Raw genomic sequence first — 8,632 nt, forward strand, 5'->3', positions numbered from 1 at the left:
TGCAGAAAGAATTTCTCTCTGTAATTTCTATGAGTTTTCAATTTTTCTGAGGATGGAGGACCGTTGCCTACATGCAATGAAAGGTTTGCATAAACCAGATGAACACCATTTCCTTCCCAACATCCTTCTTCATTAATTTATTCAAATCTACCACAAATGGTATATGTTGCCACACATTTATTTATTGCCATAATTTGTTTCATTTCCTTCTTTCAATCCTCCGGGGAACAGCCATAATATTTTATAATAGAGCTACATGCAAATAAACACTCTTCTTATATTCTCTCCCACTTTCCAGAGGAATGAAAAAGCTCTGGAAAGAGGTGCAGGCAGTTAAAATGGATTTCAGCACCTGCCCTGATGCTGAGATAATGTCATTGGCTTTCCCTGTGGTACTGTTTGCGTACATAGAATGTTGGTTCCATCCACTGAACAGGATGACGTTTTAAAAATGTGAAAAAAAGATCTGTGACCGAGAGCTGAAAACAATTGTATCCCATTGCAAGACCCAACATCTGTCTAGGCTCACTGACCTTGAGCTGGATTAGAAAATCCTGCTTTCTAAGGTATGTCCTGCTTTGAAATCCCCTCCTCTCTGGATTGGAACTGGTGATGTAAAGGGAAAGGCACCATGTGTCAGCCTCAAAACCTTGAGCCATTTCCTTTCCCCAAAACTGTCTTCCTTAAAATCCTTACTCTTGATTCCCCTGCCCCCATTGCTCAGCAATTAACTCATTGCTTTAATTCTGCAGAGCAGACTACAAAACACCAGAGGGAGCAGAAAGATTTCTTTGACATGATAGCACTGTAAAGGGTGTACTAACCTACAGGGCAGTTTAAGTGACTTGTTCAGTTTGTGGCCGAGAAGAAGAATGAACCTAGCTCTGCCGAGTCCCAGTCCAGTAGACCATCTGCTCTCCATGAATCAGGGAGAGATGGATTAAATGATTCCTTTCCACCCCAAAAGAATCTGTGATTCTGTGACCCTAAATCTTTAAATAAATAACACATCAGGTCAAATTTAATACCCAAAAACAAAATACTTGCATGTCCTTTTATCCCTTACATCAGTTATGTCTATTGCTATAGCACATGATATACCTCATTGGCCTAGATAGTCCCCTTAGAATATCAGAGTTGGAAGGGACCTCAGGCGGTCATCTAGTCCAACCCCCTGCTCAAAGCAGGGCCAGTCCCCAATTTTTGCCCCAGATCCATAAATGGCTCCCCCCCCCCCCAAGGATTGAACTCACAACCCTGGGTTTAGCAGGCCAATGCTCAAACCACTGAGCTATCCCTCCCCCATACTGAACTATCCCTCCCCCCTTCTTGTGCTGCACTTCCTTACTTATTACTCTTTACCAGGTTAATCAAGAAATTCACTGAGCAAGGACTTTGATGTTTATGGCTGTTCTCAGAGCATTTTTCACATCCTTGTTCCTCAGACTGTAGATCAGGGGGTTCAGCATGGGGATCATTATGGTGTAGAACACAGATGTATTTATCTGAATTGGGTGGATACCAGGAGCTGGGGCAGGAGTAGATGAACAGCCAAGTCCCCTCATAGATGACGACAGATGTCAGGTGGGAGGCACAGGTGGAGAAGGTTTTGCGTCTGGCTGCCGCGGAGCGGATCCTCAGGACAGAGATGACAATGAAAATGTAGGAGATGAGGATAAAAATGACAGAGATGATTTCCATGGAACTGCCATAGGTGTAGAGCAGGAGCTCATTGGGGGTGGTGTCGCAGCACGAGAGCTTGAGGAGCAGAGGGAGGTCACAGAAGAAGTGATTGATGATGTTCGGGCCACAGAAGGACAGCATGAAGGATAGAACCACTAGCAGGACACAGATGCTGGGGATCATGACGACTCTATAGAGTAGTGGATTACAGATGGCCACGTATCCGTCATAGGCCATGGTAGCCAGGATGAAAGACTCTGTAGCAGCGAAAGGTGCAGAAGAAATAAAACTGCAGTCCTCAACCGGCGTACGAAAGGGCCTTGCTCTCCAACAGGAAGTTTTCAAACATTTTAGGGACAATCATGGACGAATAGCAGAGATCAACAAAGGACAAGTTACTGAGGAAGAATTACATTGGGGTGTGGAGGCGGGGTTAGACCTGATCAGCGCCATCAGCCCAACGTTCCCTAGTAGACTCATACTGTATAGTGCCATGAATGCTAGGAAGAGGACAACCTGGATCAATGGGTGCTGGGGAATCCCAGGAGAATGAATTCCGTCACTGTAGTGCCATTGGCTGCAGGCATCAGTGACGGGTGGTCTGCTGTAGGTAGAGAGAAGCTGGGCAGTGGGGGCTGAGAGACGTGGGAAGCTGGGTTATGCATTGAAGACATGACCGCAGCAAAACCCTCCAGCATCAGTGAGAAGAGGCAATAGTGCCTGTGAAGATTTTACCACTTTCTTAATTAATTACTTCCATCTAAAAGAAGCTAGCTGTGCTAGATTTTCTGCTGGTAAAGGTATTAACCACAAAGCCTACTTGGGATTAATAAATATTTTCAATTCCGTTTCCCATCCCACCTCAATCTTTTACCAAAAAAAGGAACCAAGTAAAACAAAGGCAAAAAAACTATGTGAATGGAATGTTACCAAGTGCTATGTATAAACACCCAGAATTGGGAAAAGTGGGAGTTCTCACAGGAATATTAATTTCTCCATATTGCACATAGAGGACTCTATGCACCACTGCGATAAGTCAGTAGTACCATTGATTTCAGTGAAGTTACAATGGTGTAAAACTGACGCAGCACAGCTGGGCATCAGACTCATCTCTCTCTCACACACACACGTATGTACATTTAAGGCTACATTTACCAGTCTGATTAGTGCTAAAAAAAATGATGTATGTGCACGATGGATATGTTGTTGCTGGGATAATTTTTTCAGTACTGTACCTGACTTTTTACATGAGTAACCTTAACATTACATAAGTATAGCTGCTTTCCCCCTATTTAATAATAAAATAACCAAGAATAATTAATAAAGAAAATCTCTCTAGTACAAGCTGCTCACATATTCTAATGCTCACATATCCTGGTAGTATACATATACCCTTCTACTAGCTGATAGCTACAGGGATAGGGATGGTGTTAAAAAGAAGAGATTGAGTAGAGTTTTCAAAAGTGTTAACTGACTTTCAGTGGCACTTGTGCTCCTAAATCACCTAGATGCTTTTAAAAAGCCCTGTTAGATAGATAGCAGAGACACACTGGTCTCACCTATTTTAGATTAGGACAAAATGGGATTGGAAAAATTGTATTTAATTCACTTGAAACAAGTGTTACTTTTCTGATCTGGACTTCAGTTGTGTGCCTACTTCCTTTTAGGGGACTCAGCGAACAGTATCCTAATGCCTGCTAACCAGTGGGTACATACATCATCCAGGCTTCTCATACAGAAACCCGATTATCCTGAAAGTGACATTGCTTCAGTTTTCTGTACAAACCACAGTAAACTTAAACATACCTGTGATCAACATTCCTTCCCTGATTCCAGAAGCTGCTGCTGTTAGCAAGGAGATACATACACACACACACACACACACGTGTGTGTGAGAGACAAAGTTCCTTCTCTACCTTGGTGAGTCTTACACTTATTAGCAGATTTCTTCACCTCAGAGATTCACAGCAGCCCTCAGTTTGGCTATTTTCATGAACCCACAGTCCAGGTCAACTCCTCCTGTGTCTGACCAGGAGTTGGGAGGAACCCAGGCCTACCCTCTACTCTGTGTTTCAGCCCAGGGCCCTGTGGATTCCAGCTGTCTAGAGTGCCTCCTGGAACAGCTGTGCAACAGCTACAACTCCCTGGGCTACTTCCCCATGGCCTCCTCCCAACACCTTCTTTATCCTCACCATAGGACCTTCCTTCTAGTATCTGATAAAGCTTGACCTCAAGCTCTCAGCTCCTAGTGCCTCTTGCTCCCAGCTCCTCACAGGTACCACAAACTGAAGTGAGCTCCTTTTTTAAACCCAGGTGCCCTGAGTAGCCTGCCTTAATTGATTCTAGCAGCTTCTTGATTGGCTGCAGGTGTTCTAATCAGCTTGTCTGTCTTAATTGTTTCCAGAAGGTTCCTGATTGTTCTGGAACCTTCCCTGTTCCTTTACCCCCAGGAAAAGGGACCTGCTTGACTTGGGACCAACAGCTTTCTCATTGATCACACTCCTGCATCCCTCTGGCCTGGAGGAAGAGGGCTACTGCTGCTGGGCCCTGGGCTCTCCCGGCTGCAACTACTGCTCCAGCTGCTCCTCTGGCTGGGCCAGACATCACCCCTTCCCCTGTTCTCTGCTACCTGGTTGCTGGCTGGCTACTGGACCCCCCACCCTTGGGTGCTGCTACTGCTCCAACTGCAGCCCCTGGGGTGTGGCCTGCTGGCCCACTCCCCAGAAGGGGGGGAGTGAGGGACCCCAGCCTTTGTTGCTGTGAACACCACCACCACCTGAGAGGAGTCCTTTCTCCCTGCCTGGACCACCGTCTGGAGTTCCTGGAGCTGCTGCGGAGTCTGCTGCCTGGAGCTACTGAAGCCCCGAGGAGGAGAAGGAGAGGACCATCTGCTGGTGGGGGAGCACCTAGAGACTTTGCAGACCACCGTGGAGGGGGTCTTAAGACTGAGTAACTTTCCAACTGTGCTCTTGTGGTGGGGGGGTCTTGAGTGTGTTTCTAGGGACACAGGGGGTGTGGTGTGGAGCTGCCCCCTGATCTATCTGTGTGTCCCCCCCCCCAACCCGCACCAGTACCACCACTGCTGCCCCCTCCACTACCCCCCCTGGCTGCGTACCATCTGCCTCAGCTCCTGCCTCTGGGACTCCGCTGCTTGCTTGGCCTGCCGTGCCCTTTCACCACCTTTTGGGTCTGAAGCAGCAGCCAACCCAAACTGACTCTTTGCAAGCGCACGTGGGTGCACGTGCCCCATCCCCCTGGACTGGACCCTTTTAGTGAGCCCCAGCTTTGTCCCCCTTTACCTGCCCCATTTTGCCCCTTGCAGCCTTTTTACCCTCCCCTTTACCCCAGCACCTCGCTGGCTTCAGTTTTGTTTTGCCTGCCCCGCCCTTCCTCCTCTGCAGCTTTTGTTTGTTTGCCCCACCCCGGCCTCTGAAGCTAGCTCCTCGGTTCCCTGTCCTGCCTCTGGCCTGGTTCTCCCCCCTCCCCACGGGGTACCCCTGCCCTGATTGGCCCCATACCCAGTGTGCCCATGCCCCCGCCCATGTGCTTGTGCTGTTCCCCTGTTTGAGTTTCCCCTATTCACTGCACCCCCCGTAACGTCCTTGTGACCTCCCTCTCCTGGTGCAGCTAGAGGAGCAGGATTTCTATCCTGGTGACTGTTGGTGACTGTCCCCTACGAGTCCTTGATACCCCCCCATCTGCCCCCCCCTTTTTGGCGCCCTCCTCCCCTGCCTGCAGCCTAGCGGGGAGGAATGGTCAACCTGCCCCCCCTTTCCCCTCCTCTCTCTGGTGTTTTCCCCTCCCTCCCCGCTTCTTATGGCGGGGGCCACGACGGGTGGGGCCCCTCCAGCAGCCCTAGACACACTTCCCCCGCCTGCCCCTTCGTCACCACCCCAAGCCTCTACCTCACCCGTCGCTGCCAAACCACCTGCCACCGCCCCCGCCGGGGCACTGGCAGCGGCGGGCACAGGGGTGACCTCCCCTGCTGCCACGTCCCTTGCCCCCTCAGATTCCAGGGGAGCCCCCCCAGCCAGCGGGAAGGGCCAGGGGAAGAAGAAGGGGAAGGGCCCCGCCAAAAAGACCAGGCCCTCCATGGCAGGGGCTGCCCCCGCTGCTGCGGCCCGGCCGCGGCGTCCCTACCTGCTGCTCCCCCCTCCACCAGCTCTCCGGGTGTCCCTCCCTCGGCCCCCAGGGCGTACGCCCGGGTGGCAGCAGCCCCCCCGCCTGCCGCTACGTCATCTCTCCCGCCCACCGCCTCCGCTACCAGCTATAGCGGCCGGGGCCCCTTTCCCACCATGACCAGGAAGCACGGCGTCCGTTGCCTCCTGGTGCCCACCTCGCCCCACGTGGAGACCTATGTGCAGGCGTTGGCGAGGGTGTGGGACTCGCGGCCATTGTGGCGGCCTCCAAAATGTATGGCAAGGTCGTTTTCTTCTTAGCATCGGAGGCCGCCGCCCAGGAGGCGGTGGAGAAGGGCCTGGCGGTGGGGGGCATGTTCGTCCCCCTGGAGCCGCTGGGCATCTGCCTCGTCCTGACCTCAGTCCCTCCCTTCCTTCCCAATGCCTCCCTATTACCCGCCCTCTCGACCCTGGGGAAGCCCCTTTCCGTTCTGAGCCCTCTCCCGTTGGGCTGCAAGGACCCCGCCCTCCGTCACGTCCTCTCCTTCCGCCGGCAAGTGCAGCTTCAACTGCTGCCGGCGGCGCGTGACGGAGAGGCGCTGGAGGGTCCTTTTTGGTCTCCTACCAGGGGGCCCATTACCGGGTGCATTACTCCATGGGGGAGGCCCGGTGCTACCTCTGCTGGGCGATGGGGTACGTCCAGAGGGACTGCCCCTTGGCCCGGCAAGGAGGGGCATCCGGGATCCCTGAGCCCTAGCGGGGCGCCGGCCCTGTCATTGCTGGCGCCCCTGGTTGCCCGGCACCCGGAGCCGCCCCTCCTCCCACTCAGTCCACCACTGCTCCTGCTCGGGCCCAAGAGGCGCTACCCCCAGCACGCTCAGACGAGCGGGAGAGCCCCACCTCGGCTGCCTGCAGTCCGGCGGGGCATCTAGAGGAGGGCGCGGCAGGGATACCACCAAGCGTGGGAGAGGGCCCGCCCCAGGGGGACTCTTCCCTCCCTCATGCAGCCCCACCGCTGCCTCCCACAGTCCCTGAGCCACGCCCCTGCCCCCCGACCCGACCCCTGTTAGCTAGCCCCCTGATGATGCCATGGAGGGCTGGGCCCTAGTCCAGGGGAAGCGGGGCAAGCTGAAGGCTCGAGCTCCGCTCCCTTCCACTGATGCGGAAGCCCCCAGGAAGACCAGAAAAGGGGGCACCGATGCCGAGCCCTCTGCTTTGCCCACGGGCGCGTTCCATCTCCCGGTGCCGGCTGGGGAGGGCGTGGTAGCACAGGAGGGCAGTACCGTCCCTCCATTGGAGCCCCTTCCCTCCAAGGCCCCCGATGGAGCCCCTCTTGTCCCGTTACCATCCGGAGCCCCTGTGAGCCCCGACGTGAGCATCGCTTTGGGCATTGGCGGGGAGACCTCCGGGCTGGTGGAAGGGGAGCTCCCCTCCATCTACGAGGAGATCGAGGCCCTGGGTCTGACCCCGTTCACCCAGGGGGAGGACGACCCTCTGCCAGCGGGCCTCGATCTGAGCGACCTCACCCCGGCACCCCTTCTCCATGCTCCTCCTCACTAACTGCTGCTTCTGCTCCCGCCCCCGAGGGTTGCCTGGGCTCCTCCATCTGCCCAGCTGCGGGTGGCACCCCGCTGTCAGCCGCCGAGCCCATTGAGGCGACGACCGGTGCTGTGCGGCTGAGACCCGGGCCCCACGGGCTGTCCCTTGTGGGCGTGGGGCAACCGACCTCCTTCCCAGGTGAGGACCCCACTGGAGATGCTGTGGCTACTCCGCCGGCCGTGGTGCCAGAGCCCGGCATCGTGGAGGGCCCCCTTCCCACCCCCCAGTCCCTTGAGCTCCACCAAGGGGGGCCAATCTCCAGCTGCATGGCTCCTGGAGCCCAGGATCCTGCCTTTGTCCCTTTCCCTGACTCTGCTTCCAACCCTTGTCCTGCTCCTACTCTGGATCCCTGCCCTGCCCTTGTTGTCGACCCCGACCCTGTCCCCTCCACTTCCCGTGATATCATTGCCACCCTTGGGGCCACCACCTCCTCACCCCCAGAGGATAGTCCCCAAGGAGCGGCCTCTGTATTTCCCAGTCCCGACTCACCAGGGGCTGCTATCTTCCCTCCGCCGCAACCAATTGAGCCGGGGTATGAGGGGGGCCATGTGGTGCCAGCCCATCGGGTGCCACGTCAGGGGTCCGCCCCTTGCCTGCCCATCTCGGTGGGCCATGGGGCTGTGTCGGCGGTCCCTCTGGAGCAAAGCCGGGGGCTAGTGACCCCGGCCCCCCATACGCTGCGAGAGGAGCTGCGGAAGTTCCTTGAGGACGTTCGTGGCTCCCGTAATAAGGTGCAGCTCGCTCTCCAGCGATGGGGGGATTTCCATCTTATCCTCTGGGCCGCGAGGGCCCTCGTGGGGGAGGGCAGAAGGACCGGGAAGCAGGGCGCCGTGGCCTACCGGCGGGTCCACGTCTTCCATGACTCCTTACTCACCTACGGGGTAGGTCACGGACTGTTGCGCGGCCTGTCGGGAGCCGCGAGCATCCCTGCCGGCGAGGATCCCCCCCAGCCCTCCTTATGACACCTCTTACCATCGCAACGTTGAATACCTGCGGCTGTAGGATGGGTCTCCGCAGGTCCCAGGTGCTCTTCTTCCTTCAGGAGGGGAGGTACTCTGTGGTTTTCCTGCAGGAGACCCATACGGTTCCAGCCGCCGAAGACAGCTGGCAGCTGGACTGGGGGGACAGGGTCTACTTTAGCCATCTCACAGCTCGTACGGCTGAAGTGGTGACCCTGTTCTCCCCCGACCTACGGCCCGAGGTGCTGGGGGTTGCCGAGGCTGTGCTGGGCC

At 55.4% G+C, this 8,632-nt stretch overlaps 1 pseudogene; it reads right to left on the reverse strand.

Moving 5' to 3' along the window:
* Window positions 1-1,379: 1,379 nt before the first annotated feature.
* On the reverse strand, window positions 1,380-8,260 carry LOC119856905 (annotated as a pseudogene).
* Between the last annotated feature and the right edge of the window lie 372 nt (window positions 8,261-8,632).

The sequence above is a fragment of the Dermochelys coriacea genome, chromosome 6 (assembly GCF_009764565.3).
Source record: "Dermochelys coriacea isolate rDerCor1 chromosome 6, rDerCor1.pri.v4, whole genome shotgun sequence".
NCBI classification, from domain to species: Eukaryota; Metazoa; Chordata; order Testudines; family Dermochelyidae; genus Dermochelys; species Dermochelys coriacea.